We start from the raw sequence: 14,159 nt of genomic DNA, 5'->3' as shown, positions 1-14,159 counted from the left end.
TTAATTGTTCGTTTCATTGCATCTTTTAATTAAGGATGTTTAAATGCCCCAATGGGGGTTTTTTACTGCATATTTTAATTATGCATTGATTTTTATAGTTGTAAATTGCTTAGAAGCCATTTAAGCAGTACAGTGGATGCTTGGGTTGCGAACGTGATCCGTGCGAGATGCACGTTTGCAACCCACAGCATTCACAAACTGCAGTGGCGCATCTGCGCACGCGTGGGTTGCGATTTGGTGCTTCTGCGCATGTGCGACCCCCGAAACTCGGAAGTAACCCATTCTAGTACTTCCGGGTTTCGGCGGATCCGTAGCCCAAAAAAAACACAACCTGAAGCGTCTGTAACCCGAGGTATGACTGTATATAAATTAAATAATAATACATACAGGACTATAGCTCAGTGGTTTGCAAGAAAATGCAGCTACTGCCCTTGGCATCACCAGAAGGAGCGTGTGTGTGTGTGTGTGTGTGTGTGTGTGTGTGTGTGAGAAATTCCTGCCAAGAGCCCTGGGAGCCACTGCCAGACAACAGCGCCTAAGCTCTTTGAACTTATGAGACGCTTGCTGCACAAAAAAGGGCCTCCAAGTAACTTAGAAAAGCTAGTTGGACCAGTGGTCTGCAGTGGCGTAGCGTGGGGGGTGCAGGGGGGCCCGGCCGCACCGGGCGCAACATCTGGGGGTTAGGGTTAGGGGGCGCAAATCCACGGGTTAGGGGGCACAAATCCACGGGTTAGGGGGCGCAAATTACTTGCCTTGCCCCGGGTGCTGACAACCCACGCTACGCCACTGGTGGTCTGGCCCTGATTTAAGGCAGTGTTCTACATTTCAGGTGTGTGGTTGCAGCGTTCCCCCGTCACTGAAACAAAGACTAATCTGCAGAAGAACTTCTGGCAACTTAGACAAAATGTGCTTCAGATCTCAGTTCTCCTTTAGGAACTGCACACTCCTAGCGCTTAAGAAACAAGCACACTCCCACTGTTAAATAGTTTGGTAAGCTGAATGATTTTTTTCACTGGCTCATTTGGGAACCTTAAGTGACCTTCCAGTGCTTTAGCATGAGAAATATTTATAGTAATTGCATACGGAGGGGTGAAGATGAACCCGCGAACCTGTTCTTTTCCATCTTCTGAAGTTGCTCATATATGTTAAAGGAAAATGAACTAGTTCAGCAAAGCAGGTGTTGAAGGAGTGCTTTATTTAAAAGCATCCTTTTTCTTAGTCAGATTTCAATAGCACCTGGAGAAACTGCTGTACTCACGTGAAAACATCCAGGAAAGTTTAACGTTTTTTTAAAGACAGATGCCTGAGACCCTGGAAAGCAGCCAATAGAGTGGACAGGGCTAGAGGTGACGATGTTCTGACTAAATATAAAAGCAGCCTCCAAGAAAACAGTTTTCTAGTAATGGCCTTTCCAGGCTGTGCGGTATTCAATCACATATCAGCAAAGTCAGGTTGCACAAGTATAGTTGATTGGGAGCTTTTGCACAATAAACCCGTTTCCGCAACAGATCTGGCTTTTTGAGGTAAGGAAAGTGACAGTGATATGCGCTAGAAAGTGTGGATAACACCTGCTTTCATGCAATCATAAAATCATAGAATTGTAGAGTTGGAAGGGACCCTGAGGGTCATCTAGTCCAACCCCCTGCAATGCAGGAATCTCAGCTAAAGCATCCATGACAGATGGCCACCCAACCTCTGCTTTAAAACCTCCGTTGAAGAAGCGTTTACAACCTCCCAAAGGATTCTGTTCCACTGCTGAACAACTTGTACTGACAGAATGTTCTTCTATATGTTTAAAGACTTGGGGAGTTTTGTAAACAGTTTAATATTTTCCAATAGTAAACTGTTTGTGCAAGTCTCTAGTTCCCTGATGGTTCATTTTGTAGCAGAAGACTGTTCCAAGGCAGAATGTGATTTCTTTTAATTAAAAAAAAAAGGGGGGGGGGGAGACGTGTTCACTTTGTGGATGGGAAGGAGAGCAAACTTTCAAGTTGTGCAAAAATATTGTGAATGAACTATTTTTCATAAGAAAACATGCTTTAATTTATTGTTTCTACCAAAGACTCACACTTTATATCCAACCTTAATCACACTCAGTGGGAATTTATTAATTTAATTGTAGACCTTCAACCTCTTTCACATAATGTATTAGAAAATTTGGGCTTCAATGTTTGGCATAAAGACTTAGAAAGCTCTCTTGGGTCGTGGACTTCATGTGCTTTATTAGTTTTTTCCAGTGTGGGAAGGGCATTGAGCTCAAAACCTGGTAGGATGGTCTGAATAGGTATTATGTGAACAGGCCTTTCCTCACCTCTTCGGAACAACCATTATGATAATAGGAGCTATAAGGTCCTTTCCATCATTCTGTAATCTAGCTTTCCTTTTACGCTTCAGGGCATTGCAAAACACTTGAATACCGTACTGTATGTGCAAATAACTGCAACATTGCCAACATAATTGTCCTTCCATTTATAGGCTCTTTCCTGGAGCAGCTATCTCTAAGCTCATCTTCTCTTGATTAAGAAATAATGGTAAACAAAAGCTGTTGCTACACCACGCTTTCCCAGCCACTCAGAAATTTTCTTCTTCTGCAATATAGAACTCAAAATGTTTTGCAACTCTGAACTTTCATGTTCTTGGCTGGATATTAGTCTGTCTTATACTTCCAGACCTGTAGCTACTTCTGCTAGCAAGGGGATGTTCACCGCCTTATAATTACTGAAGATTTATCTTTGGTGTTTTCCCAGTTGGATTCCCAGTTCTTTATCATGCAGGGCTGATGTGGGATCTGTTTTGCACACAGGCTTCGCAGGGCTTTGCCTAAGGCAGGCGTGTGTGCTTGTGCGTGTCCTCAGAACTTGCCATAAGACTCAGAACTTGCCATGAAAACGTAAGGGCCTGCTGAATCACGCCAATGGTCCATTTCATCCAGCATCCTTCTTTTACAGTGACCAACCAGATGCCTGTAAGAAACCAGAAGGCAGGATTTGTGCCTGGAGGCGGTTGGAGGATGGATGGCGGCTAACAGATTGAGGTTGAATCCTGACAAGACAGGAGTACTGTTTTGGGGGGACAGGGGGCGAGTGGGTGTGGGGGATTCCCTGGTCCTGAATGGGGTAACTGTGCCCCTGAAGGACCAGGTGCGCAGCCTGGGAGTCATTTTGGACTCACAGCTGTCCATGGAGGCGCAGGTTAACTCTGTGTCCAGGGCAGCTGTCTACCAGCTCCATCTGGTACACAAGCTAAGACCCTACCTGCCCGCGGACTGTCTTGCCAGACTGGTGCATGCTCTAGTTATCAGAGTGGTGCAACACACTCTACGTGGGGGTACCTTTGAAGGTGACCCGGAAACTGCAATTAATCCAGAATGTGGCAGCTAGACTGGTGACTGGGAGTGGCCGCCGGGACCACATAACACCGGTTCTGAGAGGTTTGCATTGGCTCCCAGTATGTTTCCGAGCGCAATTCAAAGTGTTGGTGCTGACCTTTAAAGCCCTGAACGGCCTCAGTCCAGTATACCTGAAGGAGCATCTCCACCCCCATCGTTCAGCTCGGACACTGAGATCTAGTGCCGAGGACCTTCTGGCGGTTCCCTCATTGTGAGAAGTGAGGCCACAGGGAACCAGACAGAGGGCCTTCTCGATAGTGGCGCCCGCCCTGTGGAACGCCCTTCCAGCAGATGTCAAAGAGATAAACAACTACCTGAGATTCAGAAGACATCTTAAGGCAGCCCTGTTCAGGGAAGTTTTTAATATGTAACGCTATACTGTTTTTAACACTTGATTGGGAGTCGCCCAGAGTGGCTGGGGAAACTCAGCCAGATGGGCGGGGTAAAAATAATAAATTATTATTATTATTATTATTATTATTATTATTATTATTAGGGCACAAGAGCATCTTTCCCCTCCTGTGGTTTTCCACAACTGGTATTGAGAATCATTGCTGCCTCCAACTGCTATCACAGTTGGATGGTTTTAAGATTTTATTGGAGAAGTCAATAGTGTCCCAAGGTGGGTCTATAGGTTGCAAATTCATGAGGCATGGCAGATTTCTATGATACTTGGCTGGGAATCAGTGAAGACATTGTGGGCCGGCACAAGCAAGAAGTAAGGTGAGTTGACTGCCTCAGGCAGCAGATCCCAATGTCAATCTTTCTTTGCCCCTTGTTCCTGATGTAGATCTTCCCTTGCCCCTTCTTACCTGACAGCGACAGGGAACGCCATTTTGGGATCTGCCTCAGGTGCCAACATGTCTTGGGTCAGTCCGGCTTGAGGCATCCGGTGATGTAGAGATGGACTGTTCTTCTGACAACCTGCTCAGTCCTTACCATACCCCAGCCAGCCAGGACCTTCCCCCAGGTAGGATTCCTCCCCAATTTCTCCACCTCTTCCTTCTCATCACTTGGCCACTCTCTCCACAATGTCTCCACAGGTCTCTTGACAGTATATGTCTTGAGACTGTATACACAAAGCCTCATGGTTCCATTAATCTGAATCTGTGTACATGTTACTGTTTACTCTGGCTCCACTGCTGGTTTTTTTATTTTAAGTATTTTTATTAAACAATTTCAATATAACAAATTATCAATCCAAGTAATCAATTACATTATTCCCCCCCCATCCCTCCCTCTCCCCACCATCAAAGACTTCCTCAGCTCCCCTCTCTAATTTCTTTTCACATATTGTTCTCCTGTTATAAAATTGTACATACCCTTGCCTTATCTATCATGTATTCAACTAATAAATTTGTGGATGTTTATTCAAAACCTGCCAAGGAGTCCAGTTCATTTTGTTGTCTTTTTAGGTAATTTGTAAAAAGTTCCCATTCTTCCTTAAAGTCACAGTTGTCCTTATCACGCAGTTTGTATGTGAATTTAGCCAATTCCGCCTAGCTCATCAGTTTTTCTTGCCCCTGTTCTTTCGTTGGGATTTCCTCATTCTTCCATCCTTGTGCTAGCAAGACTCTTGCCGCTGTTGTAGCATACATAAATAAGCTCTTTGTTTTTCTTGGCAGGTCTTGTCCTACATGCTTCTGGTGTTTTTTTTTACAAATGTCATTTTAAACATTTTGTTCAATTCATTATATATCATTTCCCAATTTTTTTTAACTTCTTTACATTCCCACCACATATGATAAAAAGGCCCTTATTTTTCTTTACATTTCCAACATATGTTTGACCCGGTTTTGTACATTTTTGCTATCTGTACTGGTACTGATATACCATCTGTACATCATTTTCATATAATTTTCTTTCAAAAGAGAACAATCTGTAAATTTCAGATCTACTTTCCACAATTTTTCCCAGTCCTCAAATTGTATATTATGTCCTATATCTTGTGCCCATTTGATCATGACTGATTTGACCTCCTCATCTTTTGTTCCCCATTCTTGCAGAATACTATATGCTTTCTTCAGCAGCTTCCCTTCTTCTTCTATAACTTCCTTTTGAAATCTGGAAATTGCATTACTGAACCCTTTCTTGTTATTTTCCTTATACATCTCATGTAATTGTCTCCCACTGCTGGTTTTTCAATGCATGTTCACATGGTGCTACGTACGATCAAGGGGCAGCCCATAGTTTATTGTTAAATACTGTTGTTTCTCCTGCCAACCTAGCAGTTCGAAAGCACGTCAAAGTGCAAGTAGATAAATAGGTACCACTCCGGCAAGAAGGTAAACGGCGTTTCCGTGCGCTGCTCTGGTTCACCAGAAGTGGCTTAGTCATGCTGGCCACATGACCCGGAAGCTGTATGCCGGCTCCCTTGGCCAATAAAGCGAGTTGAGTGCCGCAACCCCAGAGTTGTCCGCAACTGGACCTAATGGTCAGGGGTCCCTTTACCTTTACCTTACTGTTGTTTCGTGTGTTTTACCCCAGGCCAGCTTCGATCCAACTTGAGAACAGTAGTTATATTCAGTATGCAGGTGTGTGGCCCTATGTGTCTGATGTCAGGGCAGGTGTTTAACATGGATGAGCACCCAAGTTTTCACCCACCTGCCACCTTCTGCCAGTGTCAAAATTAGGGGTGTATAAGATGATAACAATGATAATGCGATGATGCACTGGGCTCCCAGTTCATTGTTAATACTCAGGGTGAAGATTTTGTTTCTTAGTTGGATTAAGCAAGCTTAAAATCACCCCTGACTTTAACTGTTAACAGCCTGGCAGCTGATCCAGTGAAGGTTTGCCCAAGGTGCTCCTATTGGGTGTTGCTTTGAGTGACTATTACAGCGCTTATGTTCAGAAGCTCCCTTGAGCGTTCGATCTGTCATGGGATGTGTTGCCAGACACCAGAGAGCAGTTTCCAAGTGCTCTAGGTAAGGCTTAAGCCTTTTTGACATTGGATTGTCAACAAAGCATTATAGTATGCCAACAAAATTAAAAGTTGTAAGAGGTACTCATCATACCAGCTAAGGATTAAAAACAATAGTTATTTGGGGTTTACTTACAAAGCCCTGCAAACCACTTGCCCAGGCCTTACAACACACCTGCAGGTTGCAACTCATAGGTTGGAAAGGGCTGCTATAGAACACCTCCCAGAATCCTTGGCAACACTTCACTGGGCTTCTTCCCCAGCTAAGACAATGTAGAAATGTTTCCGAAAAGTCAGAAGTTTGGAATCCACGTATGTGGCCTCTAGGAAGTGGAGCAGGGGTGAAGCTACGCATATTGTAAGGCTATGCAGCAGTAACAAAGGGTGTATGAACATAAAAAGAACGCTGAACTTTAAAAATAAACAAATGCCGGCTTGCCTATACAGGATGGCCAGTGGCAGTAAATTCCAAAAGTTAATTATGTGTTGGGTGACGAATTACTTCCTTATGGCTGTCCTGAGTTTGCTTCCAGCCAAATGACATTGGGTGACCTTGAGGTCTCTGCACTTTCTCTTCACTCGTCTTAATTATGCAAACCTCTTACTATGTCCTGTCTGATTCATTTCTTTCATTTGTAAAATAAATAAAAAAAGCTATAAATGCTTAAGCCCTGGGAGGTCACCTACTTTTTTAGTTCCGTTCACAAATTTGCAGACCCTCCCCAAGTTCAAATCCTGGACAGTCCCAGTTTTACAGAACCCATTCTGGTTTCTGAGTTGATCCTGCTTTCCCTTAAAAGGTAAAAGGACCCCTGACAATTACCGGTGTAAGTCCAGTTATGAACGGCTCTGGGGTTGCGGCGCTCATCTTTCTTTACAGGCCGAGGGAGCCGGCGTTTGTCCGCTTCCGCAGACAGTTTTTCTGGGTCATGTGGCCAGCATGACTAAGCCGCTTCTGGTGAAACCAGAGCAGCACATGGAAACGCCGTTTGCCTTCCTGCCGGAGCAGTACCTATTTATCTACTTGCACCGGTGTGCTTTCGAGCTCTTAGGTTGACAGGAGTTGGGACTGAACAACGGGAGCTCACCCCGTCGCGGGGATTCGAACTGACGACCTTTCGATCAGCAAGCCCAAGCGGCACAGTGGTTTAACCCACAGCACCACCCGTGTCCCTCGCTTTCCCTTAGGATGTCCCTATTTTTATCTGAGAAGTGTTGAAGGGGATGCATTTGGTCTTTGGCCATCACGCTGCTAGCCACATCTTTCTCTCCCCCACCCCATAGATCAGCCTCTCTCCCGAGAGACAAAAACCGTGTGCCCACACTCATCTCGCCTTCCCCCCATGGTTTCTGGGTAAAAGTGAGATCTACAGCTGAATTAATCTAAGCCGTGAAAAGCACATAGAGTTTATAAGAGGAAGTTGGAAAAAATGTCATTTCCTGAACTTCCTTTTTTAGCATCTCACACTGAAATTTGGGAGCCCAAAGACGGCCACTGCTCCAAACTGGTTGTAAGAAAGCAGACAGTTGAGGCTGGTTGAGGACAGACTGGCATTGATGGAGCAGTGCTCCATTTGCCTCCACCGGGAGTCTGTCATAGGAGGACTCAGGATACAGGAAAACCCTGGAGATGTTTGGTTCCAAACTCTTTCTACTTGGCATTTTCCATGTTTCGTACTTAGCTGCGGCGGTTTTAAAACCCTTTATGCTCCTCTGCTCGTTTTTACATTTACCCTGCTTTTCTTCTTCTGTTTCTTTCTGCTCTTACAACATTTTAAGATGCTTGAGCGTTTTATAGAATGTGGAGAGATGGCTTGCAATTATGCCGTGGATGAATTTCATGTTTTTAATCTGTTGTGAGCTGTCTTGGAAGGGTTGAAAGGTGGCCTGTAAATTTGGAAATAAATTGTGCATGGAGCCGTTTCCAAATCCCAGGAAGAATGACGCTGGTGACTCTGCTCTTTATTTCATCTAACTAATAAGGCGTCTGACATTTAGTCTTCTTGGTGGCTCTCATATTTCCTGCTGGTGAAATATGGGCCGACTCCTTGGGAGCCAATCCCTGTTGGAATTTATAGATTAAATCTCAAATCAGAGAGAGAGAGAGAGAGAGAGATACAAGCATCTTGATCCATTTCAATCAAGGCTTATTGTTGTTTATTAAATTTGTATACAGTGGTACCTCGGGGTAAGAACTTAATTCGCTCTGGAGGTCCGTTCTTAGCCTGAAACTGTTCTTAACCTGAGGTACCAGGTTAACGATGCCTTATGAGGAACGGCTAAGGGAGCTGGGCATGTTTAGCCTGGAGAAGAGGAGGTTAAGGGGTGATATGATAGCCATGTTCAAATATATAAAAGGATTTCACATAGAGGAGGGAGAAAGGTTGTTTTCTGCTGCTCCAGAGAAGCGGACACGGAGCAATGGATCCAAACTACAAGAAAGAAGATTCCACCTAAACATTAGGAAGAACTTCCTGACAGTAAGAGCTGTTTGACAGTGGAATTTGCTGCCAAGGAGTGTGGTGGAGTCTCCTACTTTGGAGGTCTTTAAGCAGAGGCTTGACAACCATATGTCAGGAGTGCTCTGATGGTGTTTCCTGCTTGGCAGGGGGTTGGACTCGATGGCCCTTGGGGTCTCTTCTAACTCTATGATTCTAGGATTCTATGATTCTACCACTTTAGCTAATAGGGCCTCCCGCTGCCGTCGCACGATTTCTGTTCTCATCCTGAGGTAACGTTCTTAACCTGAGGTACTATTTCTGGGTTAGCAGAATCTGTAACCTGAAGCGTCTGTAACCTGAAGCATCTGTAACCCAAGGTACCACTGTACTGCCCTTCCTCTCCCCGGCCTCTCAGCAGCTTTCGATACCATCAGCCATGTTATCCTTCTGAGCAGCTGTCCGAGTTGGGGGTGGGTGGCACTGTTTTGCAGTGGCCCCAGTCCTACTTGAATCAGTCCTACTTGGTCCTATGTGGGCCAGAAAAAAGCCAGAGAAGTCCCCAAATAGGAGTTCCATCACAGAAGGAGAAAGGAAAAAGGAAAGAGGGGGAGGGGATCAAGTTGATTCCAAGCCAAAGGCCAAGCGGAACAACTCTGTCTTGCAGGCCCTGGGGAAAGAAATCAGATCCCGCGGGGCCCTGGTCTCATGAGACAGAGCGCTCCACCAGGCCGGAGCCAGTGCTAAAAAGGCCCTGGCTCTGGTTGAGGCTAATCTGACATCCTTAGGGCCCGGGACCTCTAGGGTGTTGCTATATATGGACCTTAAGGCTCAGGCTTTGTTTTGGGCTTAATGGTAGTGGCAGGCCGGGGGGGTAGGGGGGTGGCGGGCTCGCCCCAAAAGAGCTCAACAACTTACTTTGTCCAGATTTTTAGCTCTGGAAATATAGCAACCCTATGAAGTTACCCAGTTTTTTGAGTACGTTGCCAGCAATATGCTGATAATACACAGCTCTACTTCTCCCTTACCTCTGCAGGTGTGGCAGTGAAAGTGCTGGATTGTTGTCTTGCCTTGATAACAGACTGGTTGAGAGCCAATAAAGTGAAGGTCAATCCAGATAAAACTGAGGCACTGTTAGTGGGTGGTTTCGTGGATCAGATGCCTGGGACGTCGCCTGTTCTTGATGCAGTTACAGGTGGCGCTGTGTTCTAAACCACCGAGCCTCTTGGGCTTGCTGATCAGAAGGTCAGTGGTTCGAATCCCTGTGATGGTGGTGAGCTCCCATTGCTCTGTCCCAGCTCCTGCCAACCTAGCAGTTCAAAAGCACGCCAGTGCAAGTAGATAAATAGGTACCACTGTGCTGGGAAGGTAAACAGCGTTTTCGTGCGCTCTGGTTTCCGTCACGGTGTTCCGTTGTGCCAAAAGCAGTTTAGTCCTGCTGGCCACATGACCCAGAAAGTTGTCTGTGGACAAACACCAGCTCCCTCGGCCTGAAAGCGAGATGAGCGCCACAGCCCCCCTTTGTCTGGACTTAACCGTCCAGGGGTCTTTTACCTTTTTACCTTACACTCCTCACGGTTACTTCTGGAGCCATTGCTGTTGCTTGAGGTTTAGGAGGCTTCGGTGGCACAGTGTGTCTTCCATTAGCTTTGTCTGGCGGCCCAGCTGTGTCCCTACCTGGACAGGAATAGCCTAACATCTGTTGTCTATGCTCTGGTAACTTCTAGGTTAGATTAATGCAATGTGTTATACATAGGGCTGACTCTGAAGATGGTTTGGAAACTTCAACTGGTGCAGCGTTCAGTGACCAGGTTGCTCACCGATGGTTTGAGCATATAATGTCAACCCTGGTCCAATTGCACTGGCTGCCAATTAGTTTCCAGGCCGAGTTCAAAGTGATGGTTTTGACCTATAATGCCTGAAACGGTTCAGGACTGTAGTACCTCAAAATCGCCTCTCGCCTTATGAACCCTTTGTTCATCATTTGAATCATAGAATCATAGAGTTGGAAGAGACCACAAGGGCCATCGAGTCCAACCCCCTGCCAAGCAGGAAACATTTGAGTTCCTTCTTTGTGTGCCTCTTTGTGATGCCCTGTGATGGATAACTAGGCGTTCCTTCATCCATGCACAGATCGACAAATGAAAGTGAAAAAATCAATTTCTGCAAGCAATTTTTTTAATCAGTAAAATCATCATCACTCCCCAACTCATCCCTTCAAATCTGACTTGAATACTGGTCCAACCCCCAACCCCCCCCCCCAAAAAAGAGGAGGGATAATAAACTAAAAATTCCAGTAGCAAGTTCTCTTGCCTGTTAACAGCTTGTAGTTTAGCAAACACCGTGATTAATTTTAGTGGCAGATCATCCCTGGTGTCTATTAAAGCACAGACTCTCATTAACACTAAGTCAATATTATGGGGGACCCCTGTTGCTTAACGAGGCATTTACTGCCAGACTTGACAGACTGTCCCACTGACGGTGCCCAAGTAGTCGCTGAACGAATGGCTTTGCCCCCCCAGGCACAGAGCCAGATCACCGGCTTCCCTTTACTTCATACAAGGAGGCCACTATTGCAAGTTCGCAGAGAGCGCCGGATTGAAATACGGCCAGCATCATGGTGGCCCCGCTGTTGTCAAGGTGAACAAAGCAGCTAGGCCTAAACAGACCAGAGCCAAAATACTGTCTTCGCCCTCAGAGAGCCTTTCCTTTAAGTACACACTGAATGGCAGCCAACAGCTGCTGCTCCAGCGAGCCTTGACAAATGCGAGCCACATCTGCTTACATCAGATGTCTGTACTAGCCCTGCTGAAGAGTTGCGGCCATTCCAGAGAGCCTGGCCATCTGCCCTGGAGTTGCCAGCTTTGAGTGGCATAGGATGCCCTCTTCTCTTGCTACCTCTCTCCTTCCTTCAAGGAGTTGAGGGCAGCCTACACAGTCTCAATCATACAGCACCCCCCCCCCCCGACCAGCATAAGACCATCAATGGCTACTAGGACATTTCCCAACCACAAGATGTAGGGATGGCCAACTTGGATGGCTTTGCGACCCCCAAGCCAAGCCGGCAAGTAACAATACAACCTTTAGAAGACATCTGAAGGCAGCCCTGTACAGGGAAGTTTAAAAATGTTTTATTATGTTTTTATATATGTTTATGTTGTTGTTGTTGTTTAGTCGTGTTTGACTCTTCATGACCCCATGGACCAGAGCACACCAGGCACTTCTGTCTTCCACTACCTCCCGCAGTTTGGTCAAACTCATGCTGGTTGCTTTGAGAACACTGTCCAACCATCTCGTCCTCTGTCGTCCCCTTCTCCTTGTGCCCTCCATCTTTCCCAACATCAGGGTCTTTTCCAGGGAGTCTTCTCTTCTCATGAGGAGGCCAAAGTATTGGAGCCTCAGCTTCAGGATCTGTCCTTCCAGTGAGCACTCAGGGCTGATTTCCTTCAGAATGGAGAGGTTTGGTCTTCTTGCAGTCCATGGGACTCTCCAGAGTCTCCTCCAGCACCATAATTCAAAAGCATCAATTCTTCGGCGATCATCCTTCTTTATGTTTCAGCTCTCACTTCCATACATCACTACTGGGAAAACCATAGCTTTAACTATACGGGCTAAACTATTATGTTAATAATAATAATAATAATAATAATAATAATAATAATAATAATTAATTTTTTATTTATACCCCACCCTTCCCGGTTCAAAAACCGGGCTCAGGGCAGCTAACAACAAATTTAAAACACTTAATTGTAAAAGCAGCATAAAAACATGAATAACAATAAAATTCAAATTTCAGAAATCAATTTAAGGGGAAATCTATCTAATAAGCATTAGATAATCACCAGGGCTAGCTGGCTGAATTAGTCCTCCTTGAAGCAGCCCAGAGTGGATGGGGCAACCTAGTCAGATGGGCAGGGTATAAATAATAAATTATTATTCTTATTCCAGATATACCTACCGTATTTTTCGCTCTATAAGACGCACCAGACCACAAGACGCACCTAGTTTTTGGAGGAGGAAAACAAGAAAAAAAATATTCTGAATCTCAGAAGCCAGGACAGCAAAAGGGATCGCTACGCAGTAAAAGCAGCAATCCCTCTTGCTGTTCTGGCTTCTGGGATAGCTGTGCAGCCTGCATTCGCTGCATAAGACGCACACACTTTTCCCCTTACTTTTTAGGAGGGAAAAAGTCAGTCTTATAGAGCAAAAAATACGGTACTTTCATCAGAGAAATGTTGGAGGATATGCCAGTGCTGTACCATAGAATTGTAGAAGGGGCACCAAGGGTCATCTAGTCCAACCCCCTGCAGTGCAGGAAACTCCGCTAAAGCATCCATGGCAGATGGCCATCCAATCTCTGCTTAAAATTCTCCAATGAAGGAGAGTCCACAACCACCCGAGAGAGACTGTTCCACTGTCGAACAGCTCATATTGTCAGAAAGTTTTTTTCCTCAGAATCTCCTTTCTTAGAGCTTGAAGCCATTGAGCACTGTCTTCCAGAGAAAACAAGCTTGCTCCAACTTCCATCTGACAGCCCTCGAGATATCTGAAGATGTACCACAGTAAGTCCATACAATACTTAGTCACACAATGTGGGGAAACGCTTTAGGACTGGAATCCGGGCAACAGGTTTTGTTTTAGTTGCTCTCTTTTTCAATCCTCATCCTTTGGGATTGCTTGTTCTAGGTCATCTGCCTTTTTCAACCGTGTAAAACAGACAAATCAATCTCCCAACCCAAGCCAGAATAATATTATACAAAGCAGGGAAAATATTATAATTGGAAGAACTCTTTTAAATACAAGAATTCCTTTTAGTGAAGTCGTCCGATGGCTCACCTTGTAGCAACGCCAATTTTAAATTTATTTTTTTAAAGAGAAGAGGTCCTGCAATACGGCTGGCAAAGTGGCAGAACGAAGTTCTTCTAGCTCTAGACAGAATCAGTGGGATGAGTAAACCATGTGAGATCGATACTGCAGGAAGGCTTGTTTGGATGCAGTGGTGTGAAAACAAAGAAGCGTGTTAAAGTAAGTTTATCCGTGGAAAGTTACCAGTCCATTATTGTATTATGGCCAGCATCAGAGGCACTGTTCTCTTATAGACATGACAGTGTATCCCCACCCACCCAATGTACACCACTGTGATTTTGTGCAAGGTGTTGAAGAAGAGTATGGATGCATTTATGAAAAATCACTGCAATAATAATACTTAAAAAATTCTTTCAGCATGGCTAACTATTCTTTGCAGTCCCCAAATTTAAGGCTTTGCGGTTATAGGGTTTTTGAAGCAGGAATCCGTTACTTGAACCTTGAGCACGCCAGTGCAAGTAGATAAATAGGTACTGCTGTGGCGGGAAGCTAAACGGAGGTTCCGTGTGCTCCAACTTCCGTCACGGTGTTCTGTTGCACCAGA

The sequence above is a fragment of the Podarcis liolepis genome (assembly GCF_965112155.1).
Source record: "Podarcis liolepis genome assembly, chromosome: 11".
Classification (NCBI taxonomy): Eukaryota; Metazoa; Chordata; class Lepidosauria; order Squamata; family Lacertidae; genus Podarcis; species Podarcis liolepis.
The sequence above is the reverse complement of the archived record's forward strand: the minus strand, read 5'-3'. Positions refer to the sequence as shown.